This window comes from Neopsephotus bourkii, unplaced genomic scaffold, assembly GCF_033783945.1.
Source record: "Neopsephotus bourkii isolate Nb327-2 ecotype Australia unplaced genomic scaffold, CSIRO-AGI_Nbou_v1 NB_1132, whole genome shotgun sequence".
NCBI classification, from domain to species: domain Eukaryota; kingdom Metazoa; phylum Chordata; class Aves; order Psittaciformes; family Psittacidae; genus Neopsephotus; species Neopsephotus bourkii.
In genome coordinates, this window is record NW_026901618.1 from 962,126 (window position 1) to 988,330 (window position 26,205).

Below are 26,205 nucleotides of genomic sequence, written 5' to 3' on the forward strand. Positions count from 1 at the left end.
GGAGAGGAGAAGTAAACACAAGCATGAATTTAACTCCAATTTCTTGTAGAAAAAATGACCTTTCTAAGTTCCACTTAAACAAAAATATATAGAAAAGCAGCTGCACGATTTTACACTGCCACAATCTTTAAAAGGCTCAGATAGTTGGAGAAGGAAAAAAATTCAAACATTTGGAACTCAACCGCTGGATTTTGGATTCCTTCATTTTCCAAAGTCTTAACTTTGTTTATCAGCAACTCTCCTGTTGTGCAAATGAAATTATAATCATGTAACTGAGCAAGAAAGAGATGCCTTAAATTAAAAGCGCTCTATGAGACCAACTGCACAAAAGCAACACACACCAAAAAAAGCAGAAGCAAGCAGAAGCAAGCTAAGCAAGCTCATGAGCTCAAGGATCTCAACAGGATAATGTTTTCATTCTTTAAATGCTCTATCCTCCTACATTTCCAACACACAGGACACCAGAAATGAGGGGAGGAGGGCTTCCCAGGGACTGCAGTACCAGAGAAACAGAAGAAACCAAAGCTGGTTATTGCTTCTTGCTCACAGAAAGGCTCCTTCCTTTTAGAAAATATCTTAATCATGTCAGATATTAATCCTATAACAGGGAGAGACTGAGCCTACCTTTCTGCTATAAAACTAATACTAGGTGCTACAGGAGTGAAAAAAAAAAAAAAAAGGAAATAGTAAACACCACCTTTGTGTCTCTGAAAGACTAACTGGCTTCACACAATTTACTTTAAACTTGTGAACTTGTAAAGAACCACCAAATCCTTTCCTCTGCAGTAAGGAAACAGTCTTGCACCACTGCACCCTGCCTTAGTGCTACACACTTATCTGCCATTTTCTGCTGTTACAGCTGGTATGATTCACCTCAGGTTTGCTCTAAATGAAGCTTCCTTCTTTCTTCCCATTTTTAAAATCACCAATGTAATTTTTGGCTTACAGGAGAACCTGTAGCTCTTCTGGGTCAGCTAGAAGCCATTCGAAATTTGTGGTTCACCTGTTTGCTTTGTTTTGCTTCTTTTGACCTCCTTGTCAATAGTTTTGGAAGAAAGGGACTTCACAGTTACAGAACCTCTCGGAACCCTTTCACCCCATCCTGACTGTTGCCATAGGCTCCACAAAGCAGCGAGCTGCTATAGTAGCATTTTCTCTCTCTGCCTGTAAAAGAGGCTGAGAATTTGGTACTCTGCTGAATGTTTAATTCAACTATAACTAACAGAAGGAAATGTGTGCTTGATCTCAGCCTCCTCCTCAGAAGCAGGGACTTCTCATCTCTCCTCCTATCCATTCAGCGCTGTAATTTAGAGCACAATTTTAGGTCTGTTATACGCTATTTGGAAGTTATCTTTGCTCCAGCTATTCATGGCTCATAAAGTATTGTTCTCTCAATTACATTGTATTGCTTTTTTGTGTAGAAATGATGGATGAAATGGGATACATATTACTTAATGATTAGACTTCTGCAAAGCATGCTCAAACTGATATGCCAGCCTTGATGATACCTTATTATCATCAGCGAAACAGAGACAGCATAATGGTGCCATGTATGTACTTCTCGGCAGTAAATGCGAGATGTTTCTGTTTCAAACCCCAACAGCTCCTTAGTTATTTCAGTTCACCTAAAGATGACATGCTAAAATGAGGGCATTCATTACTAAGTGGCATTAAGAAGGGGGATATTTAACCTACCATTGAAATGCTGACAGCAATGCATGGAGAAATCATCTAATGTACACTGGCAGTAATTTATGACATTGGAAAAAATGCTATCATCTTTTTTCCATCGTCTGTGGTCTGGCTTTGCAAACTACAAGCCCTGAGGAGCAAGTCTGATATAATACAGCTAATGAGAATAAGTGAGCACACTGCAATATTCTTAAAGGGTTACAGTGCTGAGTCTTTGACTCTTTATACTTTTTAATTTCCTTGTACAAACAGTGCAGCAAAAATGGCAAAATCCATTTGGCTGGCCTGTGCTACAAATTAAATCCTTGATTAAATTCTGGCAATTACTTCTCCGGGTCTTTTTCATTTAAACATTTTTAATTCATTTGAATAAGCTTCTTAATCATGATTCTGGCAATCTATTGTATAGCAAGACAAACTCTAATAAATACTATAATGCAGCAACAGACAAACAGAAGGATGGATGCTGAAAAGGAAGGATTCTGTCTTTTGTGTTGGTTTCTGTGTTTTTCTGTTGTTTTTTTATTTTATTTTATTTTGCTAAGCGTGGCCTATATCCATCCTTTGTGAAAGTTGTATTCCAGTCTTCAAGATGTTGAAATGTATCTCATTATGTGTTGACATTTCCCTTTGTGATGTCAAAAGCTAATAAAGACTCCAGGTAGGGTTTCAAATGCTCTTAATAACAGGGTGGAAGGAAGATTAAATCATCCTTAATGCACAAATCAATACTATAGTCAACCAAAGGGTATGAATTAAGAAGGAAATGTGTAGGGCTGTCACTCTTCTAGCAGACAAGATGCTAGATGGACATTTTCAGTGAAGGCGTTTGAATTTAACTACTCAGCCTTTACTGCACAGCATTGTGTTACCTACTGAAAAAGTATCCCACAACCTGAACTATTCTCTAGGGGTTTTGGTTGGTTGGGATTTTTTTTCCATCTTTGAATACAGACATGAGATAGAAGGCAGTAAAGTACCTCTTTAGACAGAGCGGAAGGTCCAGAGCCCTCTGAGCATGGACATCAGCACCATACCATTTTCTGTGCAAAAAGGATGTGGGGAAAAGCAGTGGCAATTGGATGACCAGGAAGAGGCAGGGGAGAAGAGAAATTAAAATAACACCTTCCAGACAAGCAAAACTGAATGGACGTCAACCATTTATTTCTCATTATTGTGCTACCAATTTACAGCTGGTATAAAATGTAGAAAATATTGATAAATATAGAGGCTCAAAAATTCACACAATGTTTATTAGCGGCTCTAGAAAAGAAAGAGTTAAAGTCTCACTGCAAGGCCAGCTCCCCGTTGCACATGAAATATGCTAATATATAACCTACAGCATCCCTACTCCTATAACCTCTGGAAATGTTTAATCTCACTGAAAGAGAAAAGACAACCTTTGTAATCTTGAGAGGATAAACAAAGGGTTTGCAAATGCCCTGGGTTTTATTTCTTCCCTTTAAGCTGTAAGACACTTGTAGATGGATGTGCTTCCTTTTCCACAGCATTTCAGAGGCATGGCTTTATGTAGTTTAGAAAGAAGTACTCAAAAGCCGTGCATTTATTTAGGTGCAATTTCATCTACACCTTACATTGTGAGCTCAGTGTGAGGTAAAGGCACAAAGCAGCCAGATAAATAAGAGACCAAGAAAATAATAAATAGATTATATTGAGACTTAAAATGTGGGAGATGCTAACTATTGGCAAGATGTAGTAACGTTGTATCTGCCTCTCCTTGTCTCTAAAGACAATGAGATTGAGTATTGGGGATGTAAGTTGAAAGGTGGAGGTTCTGAATACTTGTTAATTATCATACAAGGGATATAAAGAGTGGGTAAATTTACCTGTTTTGCATAAAGCAGCAGAGAATAATGATATATCACCTAAATGAGAAGCCTGTCAATGCCAAATACCCATGGCATTGACATAATAATACTTTATTTTCCCAATAGAGGCATTTTATACTCCGAGTGTTGGGCCCCACAATTTATTTCACTAGTTAATAAAATCACGGTATGTTTTTCAAAACCTTGTGTCAGAATTTCATTTTCTAAAATGTTCTTATCAAACTCATGTTATGGTCCTGAATGAAAAACTGGCGCCTGAATAATACCACAACAAAGGGAGGAAAAAAATTCCCAGATGAAATACAAGAAGGAAAAATCCTTACCAAGTGGACAGAGGGCCCCATATATCGACCTGACCAGACTCACAGGGACGCAATATATCCTGAAAACTAAGCTTGGCACAAGTAAAATGTCATGTATAAATGCTGGTGTTCCAAATGTTGGGCCCGTCATGTAAGTTTAGATGATTGAAAGGGTAAGATGCAGAAGTCAAAGATACCACTTTCAGGATCAGCATTGTATCGCAAATAGATTTTTATTTCTGTCAAATCAGTTTGATTTAATACAGACTGGTAGAAGATGCAAAGACTTTCCCCCCATGTTTAGAAATTAAGGCCCAAATTATACTTCTTGATGCGCATGGGTGTCTCTAAAAGAAATGCAGTAGTATCGGGGAGACTCATCATCTTTCATAATTAGCCAGTTGATAGCAATAATGACGATTCAGATTCTACTTGTAGCCGGGCTTTTTACAGGTGTGTATCATTTGCTGGCAAGATACTTTTATTTTCTACACCACCTGAACATCAGTTTTGGTGTGAAGGAAAAGGTCCTCTGTTTGGAAATCAATAGGAGATATAACTACTGGTCGATTGATTGGTGCATCAATAACTTTTTTACATCAGTTATTAGTTATTAAGCTTGGCAGTAGAAGGAACGTATGACTTCCACAACCAAAGACTGGAGAAAGATGACTATTCCCTCTCCAACTAGCAATCACCTGGCAAGCTTTTTTTCACACATCTATTTTTTTGGTTGTTTGTTATTTTATAACAAAATCTTCCTCTCAGTTTCAACTCCAGCATATCACAGCCTGCCAAATTAGTCCGTTTATAATCTTAGGCTGAAGTGTCTTTTAATACTCATTTTGTACAACATCTGAGAAGGATAATTCCTAGGCCTGTGTTGTACCCACTCCTTCCCTACCATATCCTGCCCAGCTGGCATCTCCTGCCCAGCCAGAGGGGCACCTTCAGGATCTGGTGCTGACAGAGAGACACCCTTTGTTAACAAACAGGGGGACAGGCTGCAGCCCAGCACTCATGAGGACATTACTATGCAAGCCAGCATGTTACTCTTCTCTATTCAGTCCCTAAAGGAATTGTGTTTGACAGAAGTGAACAGCTGCTGTGTATTTAGAGATGTGAATGCATTGCATTATTTAATGAATTGTGTCATTTTAATATAATTATTACTAAAAGTCTGAAAGTAAGCCCATTTTTATTTATGCTTTGAATTTTTACTCACTAAGCATTTTCAGCTCTGTTGCAGCCAAAAGTGCTTTCTTTCCTTTCCAGATAGTACCAGGACTGTAGCTGCACTTGCTTGCACTTGAGCCAGCTCCCCTGCATGCCACTCATATTCCTATCTTGCATACAGTATCTCTGGGCAAATTACATCCACACAAGGATTCCTGTTCTTCCTTTTTTTGTGAAACTCTTATTACCCCAGTGCCTCCACCTACACATTCTCTCTTACTTAATACCATGACAGTAACATCTATGCCAAAAAGACTTGCACATGAATTATTCTGTCATGTGCAAAGCAAGTACCTCATGTGGAGGAAAGGATGAATTTCACAAGCCACTTGATGCTACCAATATCTTAACAGACTTTCAGCCTAACAGGCATCACTGCAGCTCAGCAGCTCTCACTGTCAAGCCCTTAGTAGAGCTCGGCTCCCACCATGTACAAGGACATGACAAGTCAGTTTTGATCCCGGCATTCACTTTGCATTCAGAATAGCACTGCTAATAAACTCACGGGGTTTTCAGAACAAGAGGGAATAAAAAGGGAACACAGGTCATGACACTTTGCTTCCTTATTACAGAGCATGACTTGACTCCAGCCTACTTGCCACCTAAAAATACAGTGAGGTAAAAGGCTTTTAGAAGTAGTGTTCTGCTTCTATCAGGAGATGAATACAGACTGACTGGTTGTAAGGCTCTGGCAACCATTTGCAGGCATATCCTTTTAGGCGCTTATGCAATAATCTCATTTTTAAAAGTCATCTGGAATCCTTCTCTGGGGCCAGGACCCTGGGCCTGAGGCATGTTCTTTTTGGAAGGTATTTCTGGTTTCCCAACTGTTCTGCATTGCTCTAGGGCTTACTGACATTCTAGCGCTGGACACAGCCTCATGCCTCATTCACATACCTTTATATTGCTACATTACTGGGTGGATACTGAATCACTCATCACTGACTCATGGGTCACTGAAATATTCACCTATTACTTCATTTGCAATAGATGTTCCGATGGACACTAGTCACGTTTATGCTGAATATGTTTTTCACTTGCAGCATTAGGCAGAAGATGCCCTTCTTCTCTAAAGTATCTGTTGCTACCAGAAGAAAAATAAATCTCTGTGTATCTTTCCATATATGCCCCACACATCTAACGTTCAAAATCAACCAATCGAGGACAGAACTGTTGCTAGCCTGACTTACAAAATGCTTAAAGGTAAAACATGTGCACACCAAATTATCCCACTCGGGTTTTTAGTCAGACTGAATGACCTGCTAGCATAAAAAATCCAATTCAATATTAAACAGCACAGTGAAGGTGACTACAGAAGGGTAATGCCCTGATTCTCTCTAAAGTAGAGTACATCATATGAAACTATCAGTACGTCATATGAAACTATCTAAAACAATTACATGGAACTAATTAAACTGTAGAACTCACTGCCACAGGACAGTTTAGATGTGTGCATTCACAAAGCAATAAGCATGGAGAAAAAAAGCTAACCTGTGTGGAGCAAACCAACCCAGGGATCTTGATATGTGTATGTCTGTATTTGCATACCATGCCCATACATGCTTAGAAAAAAGACAAAAGCACATTGAAAGCCTTCTGCATCAGTGCACCCAGCTATGATCTGTTTAAACTGTCCCATATTACTAGTTTTCATTTGCAAATTGAAAGGGGAAGCTGTGGGCAGAAGGGATGCAGTTGCTCCTCCCAAAGGGGTGCTTAAAATCCAGACCCCTTTCTGTGCAGCCGCAAGTGCAGAAGGCAGCAGCAAAATCCTGACTGGCACTCTAATAAAAATGCAGTCTGTTGTAGTCCCGGTGATACAGAAAATTTGAAGGACAAAGAAGGAGCAGCCCGTGGGGCTTCACACAAGGGACTACTCTTGAGGGTTTAAAAAAGCAGGTATACTGGAAATAAAAAGGATCCACACAAAACTACAGAGAATCAGTTAATACTTGAAGAGAGAGTAAAAGTAACAGAAAAGCAAGTAGAGTTTGTATTAGCCAAAGGGATTAAGGGGAGTAAGAAAGGCTTTTACAAATACTTGCTGTCAGGCAGAAAAAAGGTAGAAGAGGTTCGCTAATAAATGAAGGCTAGGACAAAGAAGAGACAGTGACTCTAAAATGAATAAATTCGCTTTTAACAAGGGACATAAATAAGAGTGCACCAGCACTGAGGGCACAGGAGGCACAGGGCAGCAGAGGAGGCTCTGAGCAGGCACCCCGCGGCCAATGTCCCCACATACCTGAGCACAGGGGCCAGCATGGCCCAGCAATGACTCCCTGAGGGTTTTATAAGGCTGTGTTGCCTTCTTCTGCAGGGCAACAGCAACCCTCCTCCTCCTCAAAGGGAAGACGGGGAGCTCTTCCCAGGATCTTTGATAATTGTAGAGATAATTGACTATGAAGCTCAAGATCTTGGGAAACCAATACTTGCTGGTTTTGACTGAGAACCATGCCCAGAACCACTTCGCAGAGGATTTAATGATGATTCCCTGCCTGTAATTTCAATGTACATATGCTTTCTTCTTATGAAGATATGCTGGTCCCAAAATCCTGTTTTACAGGCCAAACCTGTGTGATACTTCTTAGGGCACCTCCATTAAGCGTTTCAAATTTAACCTACTGATCAAGCTCAGGCCTTTTTCCAAGGAAACTGAAAAGCTCAGCGGATACCAGAGAAGGGCTAGCAATTCCCCTCCAGCAAACCAGGCCAGACTTGGCCTGTGAGTCACTGTGAATGCTTATGGAGGTGGGTGACATATAAGGGCTACCAGCTCAGGTAGTGGCTTCCAGATCAAAACTAATGTCATTGCAGAACATCTATCATACAGATCAAAATCAGCCATGGGTTTTACACTGCCCTTCAAGCCAGACTGAAAAATGCCTCTTTGGAAAGGATCAGACTTTCCCTGATCTTTTATTTTTGGACTTCACTTGTCAAGAAGACTGCTACAAATCTGATGGAAATGTATGGGCCATTTGGTTTCTGTATGCTCTCTGTCATCTCTAAAAATAGGCCAAATGGCAGCACTACAGTAAGATGTCAGCGCCTGAAGAACCACACAGCAATTTCTGAGAAACCTTGAGAAACTTTCTTACAGAGGTTAAGATATTAAATAATTTAAATTATTTAAATATATTTATGGAAGTTTTCATGATAATCATCTGACCGTACAAGCTAAACATCTGTTGAATGTAAACTCTGTATTGCTGGACTCTCCAGCTTGGCTATATTAATTTTATCTCTAGGGAAACATTGCAGTTCCTGAGTGTAGCTCACATCCAAGCAGCGGAACAACCCTGCAGTTCCTCCGTCTCTTACCCTCCCACAGTCCCATGCCTGTAAGACAGTTTGAACACCATCAGAGTAAAGCAGTGTTCTGCAAAGATCAGCTCACATCAAACACACAGCTGTTAACCTGAAGTCACCCGATGGCTGTAAACCTGAGCATTAAGCCCCAGCTTTGCCTGCAGAGGTGGTGGGAAGATACCGGCAGCCCTTGGACTCTCTCACACAGCCTCCATCTCTCTGTGTGACCCCTGCCTGCTTCCCCTTCTTTGCCAAAAAATGGGTCTTTTAAGAATTTAGTCATGTTCTGCATGGAGGCTCTGTCACGGGCAAGGAGGGCTGTGGAGCCCTGTGGGGAGGCATGGCTTCACCCCTGTCCTTAAGAAGGCATGTCTCCTGGGATGCTCAGCCACCTCCTCCACTGCTGCATTTACTGTTGGCTTCCTCCTAATGATCTTCTTCAGTTCGACGCTAGCAGACAGATTACGACAATTTATGCTGGCAAACGGAGGTGCACATAACAAATGTACCAAAGAGTAGAGCTACTTCACTTGGTCTCAGTGAATTTTACTTTCAAATTCACCTGGTATCTCGAAGCTGCTCATCAGAGATGATTAACTCAGTACTTCCCTTCGTTTTGTCAAGCTTTCCTTTGATTTTCCCTATCACACCCCAGACAAGACCACTGAATCTGTGCAAGACTTTTACTCAGTTTAATAAATTAAAAAATAAGCAAGAAGGAATGGAGTCCTAATACAATTGGTACCATGCCGAAAGCATGCAGAACTAAGCTATCCCATTGTTGGAAAATAAGCAGACCCCACTATTTACAATGAATCTTTCTCCATACATGAGTCTCTCAACAAAAGCATCTGAAACCACTTGTCCTGTTTCAGATTGGACATAAAACAAATTCTCTTTAAACAAGTGTGAATATTTAAGCTCGGGATAGATTAAAACCTTGGAGTTTGATTTCAAGTACAAATGAGATTGTTCTAAGCAATATCACAGTGTACATGAAACAATACATGTCAAAAGACTCCAGAAATTTCCAGGTATTCAGACACAGGAGAAGCAAAATGGTGCTAAAGCAGTAACCCAGATTAATTATTCCTCTGGAAACCCAGAAGCAGCCAACATTACTTTAAGAAGAGACACACCGAACTGTGCCAGACAAATAAAAAGTTACCTCAAAGGCCTATTCATTATTCTTTGTTAATACCTAACCTTCCCCTAGGTGTTTTTGATGAGCTAATGATATAGACTGCTGGGGAAAAAAGAAATCTGCCATGGTGAGAGAATTGGGTAAAGCCAGAAATCACATCTCATATGGGAGCAAAAAAATCAAAACCTTTTTTTAATATTTAAACAGACTAATTTATGCACTAATTTCGCTTTTCAGAATAAATCTGTTGCCGAAGCCCCAAGGATGCCTCTCACCAAACTAGAATATTATCAAACAGGAATAAGTGCTCTGCTTTCTCAAAATCCCAATCAACTCTAACAAAAAAAAAAAAAAAAGCCAAAGCTTATTTACAAACATCACTTGTGCACCTTCAGCCATGAGTAACAGATTTCCATTGACACTCTTAAAAAGAGCATTTGACTTTTACAGACAAGGTACAAGCTGTATTTAACTTTGAATGCAGTCAGTGACCAAGCTAGATGCTTCAATTATTATTTTTTTTGTGAACCACAATTATCCTGACAATGTCTGTGCTGTTTTCTTTATTTTCCTATTTTTCACTTTCATGTATTTATGTCAGAGACTTCAACAAAACAGATTTATAAACAGGGACTTGCATTATCTTGACTTGTTCAGAGAATCATAGAATTATAGAATGGTTTGGGTTGAAAAAAGCCTTAAGATCATCCAGTTCCAAGCCCCTGCCATGGGCAGGGACACCTCACACTAAACTGTGTTGCCCAAGGCTCTGTCCAACCTGGCCTTAAACACTGCCAGGGATGGAGCATTCACAACTTTTTTGGGCAACCTGTTCCATTCAGTGCCTCACCACCCTCACAACGAAGAACTTCTTCCTCATATCTATCCTGAACTTCCTCTGTTTAAGTTTAAACCCATTACCCCTTGTCCTATTGCTACAGTCCCCGATGAAGAGCCCCTCTCTGGCATCCTTGTAGGCCCTCCTCACATACTGTAAGGCTGCTATGAGGTCTTCATGCAGCTTCTCTTTTCCAGGCTGAACAGCCCCAACTTTCTCAGCCTATCTTCATACAGGAGGTCCTACAGCTTGAGCATCCTTGTGGCCCTCCTCTGGACCTGTTCCAGCAGTTCCATGTCCTTTTTACATTGAGGACACCAGAACTGCACACAGTACTCCAAGTGAGGTCTCATGAAAGCAGAGTAGAGGGGCAGGATCACCTCCTTCGACCTGCTGGTCATGCAGCCCAGCATAACACCCCAAGTCCTTCTCTGCAGGGCTGCTCTGAATCTCTTCTCTGCCCAGCCTGTAGCTGTGCCTGGGATTGCTCCGACCCAGGTGTAGGACCTTGTACTTGGCATGGTTAAACTTCATGAGGTTGGCATTGGCCACCTCTCAAGCGAGTCAAGGTCCCTCTGGATGGCATTCCTTCCCTCCAGTGTATCAACCCAACCATGCAGCTTGGTGTCACTGGCAAACTTGCTGAGGGCACACTCAATCCCACTGTCCATGTCAGCGACAAAGATGTTAAACAAGACCGGTCCCAACACCAATCCCTGAGGGTCACCACTCGTTAACTGGTCTCCAGCCGGACATTGAGCCATTGACCACAACTCTTTGCGCGCCCCATCCAGCCAATTCTTTATCCACTGAGTAGTCCACCCATCAAATCGATGTCTCTGCAGTTTAGAGACAAGGATGTTGTGTGGGACAGCGTCAAACACTTTGCACAAGTCCCAGGTTCGTCTTCTGAAATAATCTAACATCTAGTATAAACTTGGACACAACCAAAGATATACACAGCTTATCTGCTTGTAATAAAATTACACAGAATAAAAATTACTTAAAGATTATTTAATCTTTCACGTAAATTGGATTTTACTACTATAAGCCTTTTCTACCCACACGGGGGAGAAAAACAACTAACTTTAACGGGATAATGAACACTTAGATAGCTGCAGAGAGAGGCATTCAATTGCATTTACATTTGGCAATTATTTAATGTCACCTATTAATATCCAGCTACTGTCTCCAGCAACCCTAACTTGCATGGTGGCTAAGATTGCTAAATGTGCTAAAAAGGAATTTCCTCCCTATTTCCATCTTTGTTATACCTAACCAGAGCTCCCACTGTCCCTGTGCACCTTTCCCCATGAAAAAGGCAGCTCACCTTTAAGTGCTCCCTCAGTACCACAAGCCTGCTGCCAGCACACTGTAGCAGATGAATGCTCCTGCTCCTCTCTTCTGCTCGTGCATTACAGTACCTTACTCTTCCTGTTATGGGTTTTTCTTGTTCTATAATCACTATTCTATTTTTTCCTGGGCATTTGAGTTCTTTGACTGCCTTGGAAAACAAAACAAAAACTAAACAAAACCACAGATTTGAATCCCCCAGGTTGTGATCTTGTCCTTTCTTTCAATCTAAGCAAAGCTGGAAGATCTAAGTGCAATGTTGAGACCCGGGAAGTCAAATTCACACCATGCCACTGATGTTCCAAGGATAATTTTCTGAGAAGCAGGCATCTGTCTAAGCTGATCTCATGGACAAATTCCAGTTTTCATAGTTTGGATCCCTGCACACCTTAAGTCTTGTTTTCCACCTGCCTAAAGCACTGAGTGATATTTCTGTGCCTTGACTACCTTGTAGTATACCTGTACAAACATGGATGAATGTCATAGAATCATAGAATAGTTAGGGTTGGAAAGGACCTTAAGATCATCTAGTTCCAGCCCCCCTGCAGGGGGTGTCCCAGGCAGGGACACCTCACACTAAACCATGTCAACCAAGGCTCTGTCCAACCTGGCCTTGAACACCGCCAGGGATGGAGCATTCACAGCTTCCCTGGGCAACCCGTTCCAGTGCCTCACCACCCTTACAGTAAAGAACTTCCTTATATCCAATCTAAACTTCTCCTGGTTAAGTTTGAACCCATTACCCCTTGTCCTATCACTACAGCCCCTAATGAAGAGTCCTTCCCCAGCATCCTTACAGGCCCCCTTCAGATACTGGGAGGCTGCTGTGAGGTCTAAAAGCCCCATCATAGAAGGCCATCAAATTGGTCAGGGAGGATTTTCCCTTAGTGAAGCCATGCTGGGTGTCACCCACCAACTTGTTGTTTTTCATGTGCCTTAGCATGCTTTCCAGGAGAATCTGCCCCAAGATTTTGCCCAGTGAAGATTCATGTAAAACTGTGTGCAGAGTGATCTGAGGTTCTGCAGCATTAGAGGAAGTTCGTAGTATATTTTCAGAGCTTTACCATATTACTGACCTTTTTCTTTCACTTAGCCTTTAAAGCTTTAGTTTCTTAACACACCTTCCTTCACCAAATTCATCTAATAGCAAGTAACTTCTTTTATATTCTAGCACCTCTGCACATATCATCTACAGCAATCTGGTATCTTACAGGGTAGAAAGTCAGAAGCCACACAGCTCCCTGATACAGAATAAATTTGCCCATTTTGAGGAAGTGTCAAGCCCCTTCAACACCAGTAGCAAAACTTCCCTTGGCTTCAATGGAGGCAGAAATTCATCCCACAAGTTTAATTGAAAAAGCCCCAGGCTTAGCCAGTACTAGTCCTCTGAAAGCTCATACACGGATTTGGACCAAAAACTGCAGAATTCCTACAAATTGACTATGTACCATGACCAGAACAAAAAATACCTTGCTTTTAACTTGGAATATAAAAACAAAACTGCAGAGAAAGGTCTATTGTAGATCAACTGCTTTCCTTTCCAATTAAAAGAGAGACCAGCAAAAATTTATGTAACATTAGTGGCATCTTTTAGCTACAAGTAACTGTTCTAATGCTATCTATTGCAGTTAGGTGTGGTTTAGTTGCACGTTTTCAACCCATTGTGCCTAAGTGGGTATTTATTCAGATACACAGGTCTGGAAAGAGAATTTAAAATCCAACAACAGTTATTCACTTTTTGGAAGAGGACTGGAGAAACACTGATACCTAGTTTGGAGAGAGTAGGTCAGCAGCCCACCTAAATGTAATTCGGAAGCACTGCAGATAGGACGATCTTATGGAGGGTGTGAAGCAATCTCACAAAAAAGTAGAAATGGTGAGGAAGTCACTACCAGTGGAAGATCTCTGTACCATCAGCACTAAGCCCATTCTTCCTGCAGCAATGGAAAGACAGCAAAGTTCCCATGGATGTAAGGAAAATCCGAGTTGTACCTTGAAATGGGAAGATTTTTCAAGAGTGGTATGGCCAGCACTACGAAGTGTCCGTACTTGTTTCAGGGGGAAGAAAGAAAGGAGGAGGCAGAATTTTGCTCCTTTTGTTTCCATTCCCAGACAGAACAAGGAAGGAAGAAAAGTTCTCAAAGACTCAAATTTGGGTTTTAAATAAATATCCCACTGTCTTTTGAGAGCTAGCCTTTTGTGGAACCAGTATGCTCCCTCATAGAAGGAGAAAAAAGGGAAGGTTTTAGATCTTGACTAATAAAATGAATCTCTGACATAATGATCAGAGCTACTCCTCACAAGACTGCTACACAAAGACATTCTGTGTTGCTGATATCTGACCAAAGGCAAAAAGGCTGAGCAATGTGCCTTCATGTCAGGAAAAATAATGCAATGCTTAGATTGTGCCAAGAGTGTGGTAGCCCACTGGGGCTGAAAGGGAGGAAAAGCAAACAATAAGCCTTTAGTTTCTTACTCCACAGTGTTCTTCCAAGGCTGAACATCCCAGACCAATTTCAAATGCTGTCCTCAGAGCCAAACAGTCTTTCTCCTGCATGGCTGAAGCAGCTCTAGTTTCCTTGTCTTAAGGCTAAACAAAAATAAAATAAATATTAAATTAAAATTGTCTATCACAGGTTACCCTTTCATACTCCGAATCACTAGGCATTGCTAATAAATCCATCAGATAGGGATTTTGCCCAAACACCTTATGGCCTGAGGCTCATCCTTGCCAGCAGTTACATTCTGGGATGTCCCCCTCACCCTTGACATTATGAAGGCTTTGCAAATGGTTAGCCTGATATTCCTCATCCAAAACTGACAGCTAGAATGCTACTGAGGTACTACTAATGAAAAAGCAACATCCAAATGCCCCACAGAGAACAAAACTCAAACACCACTCTGCTACCACGCTTCTGAGCCTTGTTGCAAATTAAGCTTTGAAAAAATTAACCTGTTCTTTTAACTTTTTTAATTAAAAAATGAATTAAAATGAATTAAAATTATTTTTGAAATTAACCTGTTTACCTCTTAACTAACAACTACTTTGAGACAAAGTGTTTGAAACACACATAAAAATGAATATTAAACTCTTAGTATAAAAATACCTCCTGTGGATTTCAATTTTGCTTTTAGACTCCTCTTGGGAAAATTATTTTAAACACAGGTGCAGGTAACAGTAGGCTCAGATAAAAAGCATGGTTTTCAATAGTTCAGTGCTGGATTAAGGGCTAGTAATTCCTCTATAAAGCCTCAACAGTAAAGATAGCCTGGACAGGCCTTGGAAGCATACATATGCACCTCATAAATCTTGCGCAAGATTAGATATTGCTGTTAAGGGTGTTAAGGGCCTAACAAAACCCCCACAGCTATAGTGAACAGAGCCAAGACAGACAACTAAAACTTGCCGTTTTGGACACCTTTTTCCTTCCACAAGAGGCTGAACTGTCCAAGAGAGAAATTCAGCACATAGCATTAGCCCAATACTTTCCAAAAAAGCACTCTGGGTCAGTTTTCAATTGAATTTACATGCTTAGAAGTTTGGTACCTATCTGCTTTTTAAAATGTCCCTGCAAGCCTATTTGCATCCTTAGACATCTAAAATAAATTTTAAATTCTGGGCAATAGTGTCCCATTTTCTCGCATCTAGCTTCCATAAGTCAATCAGCCAACTCATCATTTTGAAAGCAAGAGCAATTAAATCCTAGTATTAGAATCGGGTCCCATTAGATCTCCTCCAGCAGCACACCTTCTTAAATGAGATATGCAGGAAAAAAAGACATCTGCTTGAAGAAGTGGGCTATAAATTACTATTTGAATGCTGATGGCATTAAAAAAAAAAAAACCAACCTAAAAGCATTTAAATTTCTATACCTACAGAGGTGTGATTTTTAATTAGATGGGAGAGTTGACAAAGCTTGGAATAAAAATATTTTCATGTGCTGTGCCTGCAAATAGAGATCGCTCTATTCAGTTCTAAGAAAACTATCACTTGGATGTGCCTGTGTGCTAACTCTATTTATGGTATAGTCTAACACATTCCACTAACGTGTTCCAAGAGACGACTCCCTGGGAAAAGCCAGAATCCATGCAAGCAATGAAGAAAATTTGTCTGCGGAAGGCATGCCTTGCAGTGCAGTGGGAGCAAATGAGTTTGAACATACTGCTGCATCGTGCCTGTTTTCAGAGAGCCCTGTGCTCTCTGAAGCTAGTTAAATATCTCCAAAATAAGTACAACCCTAGTGCTCCACATATTAAATCAATTTGTCCTGAAGGAGGCTGTGCTAATTACGGCAGAAAAATAAAACCCAAAATGTCCCACTCTTTGCCTGGTCTGAATTTGGACATAAATCCGTGACAAAATAAACATTTTTACCTGATCCAAGTAAGTTGTTACTGAATGAATTTGACAGACTGATAACAGTTTCTTTGACGCAGTAAGAAAAACTTTCAAACAGAAAACACGATGGCTCCTTTCTGTTTTAAACAAGGATCCTGAGAGGTCCAGTATATTCAATTCAATATTCCAAACATACATTCAATTAAAGGAACTCAGTAATATGTATTTGTAGTTTCTACTGAGTAGTACAATCAGGGAATGCTGTGGAAGGGAACCTTTTACCTTCTTACCCTGTAGCTAACACAGAAATGCCCAGTAATGAGCCTGCCTAAGAAAACAGCAGCAAGAAGGATTGCAGAGGTACAGAAATGTCTTCAAGAGGTCTCCCACCTACCAACCCAGCACAAGGCTGAAGAATGGTTATTCACTGTCCTTTACAGAGCAGAAGATGGATTTCAAGTGCTGGATAAGCAACACAAGTTAGTTAAAGGAGAAATCAAGGTTAAGGTTTGAGGAAGCGTTATTATGCACACTGGATCTCTACCCATCTGGCAGGCTATCTGATCAGAGATGAAGGGAACCGCTTGCTCCCACAAATCTGTTTAGGGTCACAGTGAACCAGCTCTGTTGTGATGAGCAATGAGGGATCAAAGCAGACCCCTGAGGCTGCCATGTGAAAGATGCCGAATGAGCAGAAAGGTCTCATGGTCTCCCGAACCCTGGACGTTTCTTTCTTCCTGTCTTTTTTTTTTTTTTCCCCTTTTCATTCACAGATCCCCAAAGATTTCAGCAAACTGCTGGGGACTGCCAGGTGAGTAAATGGCTGAAGAGTCACAGTAACAACCTTCCCCTCCTGCCTGAATTCACCAGGAGTTTCATATGCCCTGGGAGCTCAAAGGGCAGCATGGGTGACTGGCTGTCTTGTGAAATAAGGAGGACTAAGTCAGATCAGAGTAATTGTTTGCCTTTATGACCCACATCTAGTCTTTTATCACATTTACAACACTTATTCCTTAATAGGAAATGCTCCATTAATTTTGACCACTGATGTATTCAGGACAGTCTCAAGGGTCAACATGGTTTCCATCTCTCTTCTTCCAAGCTACATTATTATTACTCGCCCATGGGAAAATCAGGCTTCAGCTTATCACATCAGTTTCTTGCAATCGGGTGAAGGAGCTCCCTGAGAGGCAAGTGAGCAGGACGGAGTCAGGGAGCTTTCCAGCAAGGGCATGAACTCTTCCCCAGCCTTAAGCATGTCTGCCAGAAAGGTGTGACATAACCTTTGGTTGCTAGTTTACAGGGAGGTGCCAGAAAGGCTTGGCTAACATCAAGAGCATTTCCCCCAAAATACAAATGGCACAATATTGTTACTCCACCTCAATTTGCATTAAAAATGGCATTTAAGTAATATAGCTAACCTGGGGTAATAATGAGTGGTATTAATAATTCTGTTTATATTACCTAAATGTTTAGCATATTTGTATGATTCACATTAGGAAAATAAAGAATGCATTAAGGAAAAAAAACCCTTATTTCTCCCTTCCAAAACTGTTATTCTACCTAGTATTAACAGAAGACCAATAGATAACACATTTTTATATAACTAAATTTTTACTGAGGCCTGTTCATTTGTCGAGTTTTGAAATCAAGGATTTCACATCTCAGGTTCAGGCTCTTCGACCTGACTCCTCAGCTTATTTTGCAGAGTTTTTGACCAGGATAAAATATTTTGCCTCACAAACATAACATGGCACCTTTGCACCCTGTATAGCTTACACATTTAAAATAATGCAATAATAATAAACAAACAATGGAAAACTGACTAACAAATACAGGCTTATAAAAGAAGACTGCACAGATTTATAATTTACATTTAGCAAAGTAATTTCCTACCAATCTATGAGTATCAAATATCTAAATTCTTAGGTCTTTATTCATTCACCTTTGGAAGGTTTAGTTGCCAATTCATTTTCTCAATCTCTCTACTTCATAAATTTTCATTATTTGCATTTTAATACAAGCACGACCTTCATTTGCGAATCCAGAAAGGATTAAGATAAGGCAATGACAAAAGAAAAAAGGCATGCTTACAGGTGGTAGAAGTAGAGTGAGACAAACAGAAGGAGAAAAGTTGATCATGGATATGGAAAACTTAGATACACTGGAGAAAACCTATTTGTTGAAAGTTGGAAAAAGGGGAGGGAGAAAAAGCAAAAATTAATGGAGTAATTGTTAACAAAACTATAATATAAACTGGGAAGGAAATAAATCTAAGTTCTTTTAAAATAACAAAAAATAATGAAAATATCAGAGGAAACCATAGGCAGGGGACAACGTGAAGACAAGGCTGTAGATATCAAAATGGAGAACATGGAGTGCAGAGGAAGAGCACCCTTAAAAGGTCATTCTTTCCATCCATTGCATAAGTTTGACTTTGCCACATATTTCCAATACTCACAGCATTTTCTGTGGTATGTGCTGACATTTTAGGTTTGACTACTGTAGTATTTTCTTTTACTTCAATATTTTTCTTTAAACATTTTGAATCTATGATTTAATGTCCTGTTAGGTAGAGCTCTAATAAAAATAAACCTTCACACAGAACAAAAAGAAAAACCAAGAAAAAGAAACCTTCAGAACATTTCCAGCTTTGGCTCTGGATATGGGCTTAAGACCTCCTCCTCAGAGCTAACCTTTGAGGGTTACTGAGGTAGCTTCAGTGTTGTGTTGGAAAGCTGCCTGGAATAAACACTTCCAGCATCCCTTAGGACACTAAAAGCTTAAGGGTTGATGCAGTGAAGGTGTAAGCCTGTGAGTGGTCTGACACCCGAGTATCACGCTGGTAGCCAAAAAGACAGGTCATAATGCCAAGCCCTGACAGAATGGCTTCAACCAAGTGATTTACGTTCTTTGGGCCTCTTTGTCCTCCTATGGTCTTATAAATACTGTACAGACCACAAACGCTTTTGTATCTCAACATTGCCAGCTCATGCTTTTATGATTTTGGGTACACACAGCCAAACAGCAGTCCAACTACTGATCTTTAAAGAAGGAAAAGTGAACGTTTTCACACAGAGCAACACTACCGGTGCATCGGTATTTATGGTCTGGCAGTAGGGTTGAGCAAGTCTGACAAAAACTAAGATATTAAATGAGGTTGGATCCATGACCTGGCTAGATAGAAATGTTGTAGTTCCAACCCAAAGTACTTCCACTTGATGGGGGGAAAACAGATTGAAAGACCATAGTGGCTACATGGAAAAAATCAGTCTGGAATATGACTGTAGTTTATGAACATGAAAAAGCAAATCAAGTTAAAAATTGTAAATAATAATGGAAGGACTCATATATTACATCAAGATTTGAAATGATAACCCAATCCTCATTTTCCGGAGTTCAAAATCTTTATATCCTTGTTATACAGTTATTTCCTTGTACAGAAAGGCAGACTGATAATTCCCTTACATCAGTTAAGGTCTTTATTTCCCTCTACTCTTACCACAAAGCCGTTCTTGTCACTGAGAAATTCCTTAGACAGCAGCAGGCCCTCTTGTTAAGAACGAACAAGACACAAAGCTCAACTTTTGCAAAGCGCTGCTCATTCAGCAGATATTAATTTGAACACTGAAATCAAAGTGTCTGCTGACATGCAGCTCAATATAACTGAAGAAACATTAAGATCTAAGGTATAAAGCAGTGAAAGGAACTTCAGATTTGTAAATACCCATGCATTGTTGCTGAACTGTTAGGCAGGTGTTTTGATGCTCTGATGCTCTGAGTTTCAACATCCCACTCATTAATCACAGTTTAAATAACCAATTGAAATGGACCTCAGAAGACAAGGATGCCTTTCATTTTTCCTATCTCTTTTGGACCTAAAGTTTGAAGATGCTTTTTTCTACTTAATGAAGTTGGTTCCGCAGGCACCTATCTACAGATTGAGGTAATTTTATTTACAAAAGTTCTTAAAAGAAAAAAGCTGAGCAAAGTATGTGTATTTTATTTATCCACGTAGGGAATACTCAAAAGAAAGCATAAATCTCTAAGAGTAATAACGAGTCGTGCTTCTTTCAATAATACGCTGGTTTCATGGGCTCAGAAAGTCAATCACATAAGTAAATTGTGCACATAGGTAGCATATCCAAGAGTAGAAATTTATTTGTACTTTGTTAAAGAATAACAATGAAAAAGGATTCCTGAAGAACTTCCAAAGGAGAATCTCACTAGTGTTTCCAAAGGTTACAGATGACTTCTGACCAGGAAAAAAATAAACTCAAAAGGGAAGATCTGAGGCTCCTGAATGTAAAATAGTGCTTACAACCATATGCACATATTAAATACATTGCTGCTCATTATTACTTGTTATAAAAACTTAACCACTTTGGGCATATTAAGAATTGCTTACATGACTCTACAAGATCCTGGTATTTAATGATGGCTCCTTCAGTTCTTAGAACTGCTGCGTAACTGCTGTGTTAAGTTTTTTAAGTTAAACCTAAAAAAGGACCGATGCTTTTGCAAAGCAAAAATATGTTCATAAACTCCTATATATTTTGTTTTCAAGCTCTGCAAATGCATTTTTGAAGATCAGCTCAGATCTGGTACTCATTCACAAATGAAATGCCAAACTTGGCACAAATTTTACCTCAATTTGTCTCACAGGATCATTTCTTCCCATTCTCCTTTCTGGCATGTAATGCCTTCTTGTTGACTTCTATTTAGTCACTGGCATTTCAAAGGAGACATTGGTATCCTTTTTTAAGGAATTATTGTTAGTTTTAATTGGAGCCATTTGCCCTTCTGAAAAATCCACATCACTGATGCCAGCTCTTCTGTTTCTGGCTTCCACCACCTCCCTGTCAAACTGGAATGGAAAACAATCAGCTTTTCCATTTAAAACAGCTCCTGTCATGCAGCACCCAGAGTTACACAAGTAACAAGAAAGCTGAAAAAATGCATGACCACCTCTGTATGTGTTGCTGCAGAAACTCAGTTCAACTTCTTCAATCCAAACAAAGGGAAAAAGATGAAAGGAACTCAGGTAAGGCAGAAATCAAATTGAACTGCAACATGTGGATCCAAAGTATTCTTCTCATGTCATTGTTGGAGGGAGAGACATGGAGTTTCAGGACAGAGCTGAGACGCAATCTAAAGCCCATTGAATAGGAAGACCATAAAACTTCAACTATTTTACTAATCAGGTTGTTTCTAGAGGTAGATGAAACCCCATTCCTTACTTTCTAGACAGAGCTGATGTTCTGGCCTGGCTCGAGAAAAAGCAGCCTTTCTGGCAAGTCAGGTGCACTAGCGCTCTTCCAGCTAAGCAAGGCTTAGGGAAGGGATCTGGCTGTGTGCTTTTCTTTCTTTTTTATTCTTCTAATTGAAACTCATTTCAGCTTTGCATACAGGTATCTTGTAAATGTATCTTGATATTATCCAGAGACAAACCATTGCAGTCCCACAGGGACTTAACCAAGCCACAAGATGCTTGGCAATATCTAAGCTTTCTGGGAGTTCAAACCCTCTGCTGTCACAGGGAAAGCTGAGAAGCCAGCACTTAAATATCTTCTGGCAGCCCCCGAGAATCCTCTTTCAAATGCCAAGAGTAGGAAAGTTACACACTTAAAATATATCTTTCATCTTCCACTTAAATGAGAGTAAGACGTACCTTGCCCACTTGCAAGAACAGTGGGGTGGACCATGGAAATAAACAAATATATGATAGCAGAAGGTCTGCTACCCTAGCAAAAAATGATAAAACATTCAGGGATCAGCAGTTTTCGCCCCAACTACTTGCAATCCAAAGTAGGTATTTCAGGCTGGCAAGTTATACCTCCTAGAACAGAGTTATGAAATAATTTCTCCCATGCATGACAATATATATGGGGGGGGGGAGAAATGCCAGGCAGGATAAATGTGCCTGTCACACATCGAGCAAACGGTAGAATCAAGCCTTAAGCACAGTTGAATAAAAAAGCAAAAAAAGCAGAAAACTCAAACCTCTGAACTTTTGTCATTAACTATATTAATTTCTCTCCCTGAATAATTCCCCCACCTTCTATACCGTAGATATGTGACATTGTTTTGACACCTGGCCTGAAGATAACACAACAATCTCACTAAACACTGAGGGTTTTGCTTCATTGTTTCTTTGGTTTTATTCATTATGCCCCTTAGTTTACCATACGCCATGAAAGAGAAGAAAAAAAACAAAGATATGAAGGACAATTTCTGACAATATTATCAATGGTAGAGAATGATACCCCTTTTCCTCCATCTTGGGTCATGCAAAATAAAGAAGTTTCTTTTGTAGTTAATGGCTGATGGTGAACTGAGAAGTTGTCACAGAGGGTTATATCTCAAATAGTGAAACCAAATCTGAACAGAAATACTTTATCCTTCTTTAAAAAAAATAACCTGACAGCAAACAAAGCCAATAACATGTTGCTCCTCATGTGTCTACCATGGTCTACACTGCGCTAAGAGCTCATCTCTAAAAGCTCTACATGTGCAGTTGCTAATGCATGGGAAATGTGATTAACCAACTGAGAAAGGCCTAGAATTACTCCCATTCTGACTAGATTACTGGATAATTAGATTGGTGGCACTCTTCCCTTACTGGGCTGTCAGATTAAATCCTGCTGGTTTTCTTCAGATAGCTGTTATGTTCCACAATAACAAACAGGGACTGACACCAAATGCTTTTCATGTTCAAAAGATGCAAATGCCTCTTCTACCTCTACTGCACCAATGACAAAAATGCCCAGTGCACTTACTATTTCACTGAAATGTCACTGAATTTGATTAAAACATACCTACTTGATAAACCTGGTCAGAAACATTTAATTTGACTTGATAAATGGGAATCACAATGCTTTTAATACTCATTTGGCTGATTACCTAATGGAAGGGTGAAATCATATTACACTTTAATGGGCGTAAAGAAAGAACATTTCAAAGTTCTGCTTACAAAGAAACAAGTCTTTCATTCACATGTTCTTTCTAGGGTCTGTTCACTCCAAGAAAGGACCTGGCAAGTATGTCTGGATCTTCCACATTTCCTTAATGTAGGAACTAAAAGCTTTACATATTTCTGATTTCCTATAACTGGTACTGCACCACAGGTTAAAATGGTAACTGGTAGATTTATGGTGTTTGGTTCCTCTCTTCTCTCCTTGAAGACATGTTGTGATTTAAGCTCAGCCAGTAACTCAGAATTATGCATTCGCTCTCTCACTCACCCCACCTTCCTCACCCCCTCCCCGCTCCTGGAGGGATGGGGAGGAGAATCGAAAGAATGTAACTCCCACAGGTTGAGATAAGAACAGTCCAGCAACCAGTGTACAACACAAATCACTGCTGCTACCACCAATAATAATAATGATAAGGGAAATAACAAGGGAAGAGAATACAACTGCTCACCACCCGCTGACCAATACCCAGCCCAACCCGAGTAGTGATCTAGCCCTTCTGGGTAACTGCCCCCAGTTTATATAGTGGGCATGGCGTGCTGTGGTATGGAATACCTCTTTGGTCAATTTGGGTCAGGTGTCCTGTCTCTGCTTCCTCCTGGCTTCCCCTCCTCCCTGGCAGAGCACGAGACTCACGAAGTCCTTGGTCAGACTGAACATTACTGAGCAGCAACTAAAAACATCGGTGTTATCAGCGTTGTTCCCAGGCCGAAAGTCAAAAACACAGCACTGCACCAGCTACTAAGAAAGAGAAAAATGACTGCTACTGCTGAACCCAGGACAAGACATGACATGAACTCTGTTATCTGACCAGAATGGAAAGCTGAATTACTAATTCTCAAAATAAAAAAAAATAATAATGCTACTATTGTCAAATCTGTACACTAGAATCTCATGAAGATCAGTATGATTACGTTGCTCCCTGTTGGATGGCAAAAGTCTTCTGAAAGATAGCAATGGGTGCATGCAAAACCTGGGACAGTACCTGGATTCAGAGGAAAACTGTGGCGAGTCTCCCATCATCCTGAACAGGAGAGGGGAACAGCCCTTGTTGGCCTTAATGGAGGGGGCTTTGTTGCCCCATTGTAACCCCATCCCAACAGCAAAGCAGCTATCCCTGCTGAGGCACCCTCTAGCTATCATAGCACCACTGTTTTTTTTTCTTTTTCATTCAGATTTCAAGAATCACAGAATGGTTTGGGTTGGAACGGACCTTAAAGCTCATCCAGTTCCAAACCCCTGCCATGGGCAGGTACACCTTCCACTAGACCATGTAGCTCAAAGCCCTGTCCAACCTGGCCTTGAACACTGCCAGGGATAGGGCATCCAAGAAAAACATCCAGGAAGGATCCAGTATTTTTCCTTCTTACTTTAGATTATGTAATAGTGCCATATTTGGAGACTTTGCACAGGTATTTAATAGGTAAAGTTTTCTGTACATCTGTTCTTACTGCCAAATTTATGCAATGTGATGAAAAATGTATCTTTTGAAGTTTGCACAAGAAAGAGGAGATTGAAGCCAAAGAAAAGGTGGAATATCTCTGATAACGTATGTCAGAATATCAAAAACATTTGAAGCTGTAAAGCTATAGCTGATGTGCTTTTTCTTTTTTCTTTTTTTTTTTTTTGCCTTCTAGTGACTTCTTATTTTTTAAATTTATTTTAAATTGTAAAAGCAGTTTACAGTTGTATGAGATTATTTTCCGATGAAACAGGAAAGGGGTAGAATTAGAAACAACAATGCCAACAAAGACAAGCAGCTAAAACAGTAAACTATAAGCATAGAGAGCAAAAGCTGATGTTAAGAAACAAACCACTGTTATATACATTGTATTTACAATACTAATGTATATTTATCATATCTGATAGGAATAATAGTTTCAAGGACTTGCAGCAATAACTAGAACAACAAACTTAATGAAGTTAATGATAAAGAGAACTTATTTTTCCACCCACAGGTTCTGTTTTTTATAAAACTAGATAAGAATCGTTTGTCTTTATGGCTGAAACAGAACCACATTGGAGGGAAAATGAACTGGCCAATTTACAGTGTCCAGCAACATCAAACAGCAAGTTTGGATAGGAAGTAAGTGACACTTCACCTAAGGAAAACAGCTGAAGGATTATAACATGTTTCTTGAATTAGAATTTGACCAGAATGTTAAAATTAACTCTTTCTAATCTCACAGGTTGGGATAGCTGGTAAGTACTGTGAGATCCTTTCTATCAAGGTACAATAAAAAAGAATATATGCTCAGGTATTTATATTAACTCTGTTTGTGAATATATGCTAAATTCCCACAGAAAACTAATGTTCCCAACAATTAAGGACTGTGTGAACATAACAGAGAACTGGTATAAAACCTCAAATCTCCATTCAGTTCCATGGAGCCAGGCTGATTTGTATCCATCACGACCATGATTTGTCACATACCCTCATGTGTTCTGATCCCAGAGCTATGACATTTCTTACAAAACTATGCGTAAGAAAATTACTGATGAAGCAGACTCCCTTCGGTTCATAATTTTGGGCTACTAGGTATAAATATATTCTGATCACTACTCAGTGGGCTGGGACTAAAATAAATACAGAAACGGGTTTGGAATAATCTTTAACAAATAATTCTTTGTCTAAGGAAAGGAAGGAAAAATGCCTTGACAGAAGCAAATGGCACTTATTTAAAGTAGCCTGGGAACTGGAATGGCAGGAAATTACCTGTGAGAGATGGATTAATATAACGTTAATGCTGCCATAAATACAAATATATTATTCACCTGTCTATGCTGTTATCAGATGGACAGATACATATACATGCAGTTAAGCACTCACAAAAGCTTCACTAAAATTTGAAATACTTTGTTTTTCCTTAACTTCCTTAATTGAAAGAAACCTTTCCTGGCAGTGGCAGCAGGAAAACTCCATTTCCCTGGGCTTTAACCCTTGGGCTCATTCAGCAGCACGTGTGTTTGCGCTTACCATGATGGAACTTGTTTCTGATGTGGACACCTGTCCAACATGAGCTGAACGGAAACCACCGACACCTTTCAACAGTGCCTAAGAAGTATCAGATGTTAACACATTTTGGCTGATAACAAGTGGGATTATGATTAAATAAAGTATCATAAGAGTAGAAGAGTTTTAATCCTACTTTTTACTGCAGTGGGGAG

The 26,205-nt window shown here is 40.0% G+C and overlaps 1 protein-coding gene across 6 annotated transcripts in view; it reads right to left on the bottom strand.

Moving 5' to 3' along the window:
- RBMS3 (RNA binding motif single stranded interacting protein 3) overlaps window positions 1-26,205 on the bottom strand; it is a 742,307-nt gene that overhangs the window by 202,632 nt on the left and 513,470 nt on the right. The gene's annotated exons all lie outside the window — the stretch shown is intronic.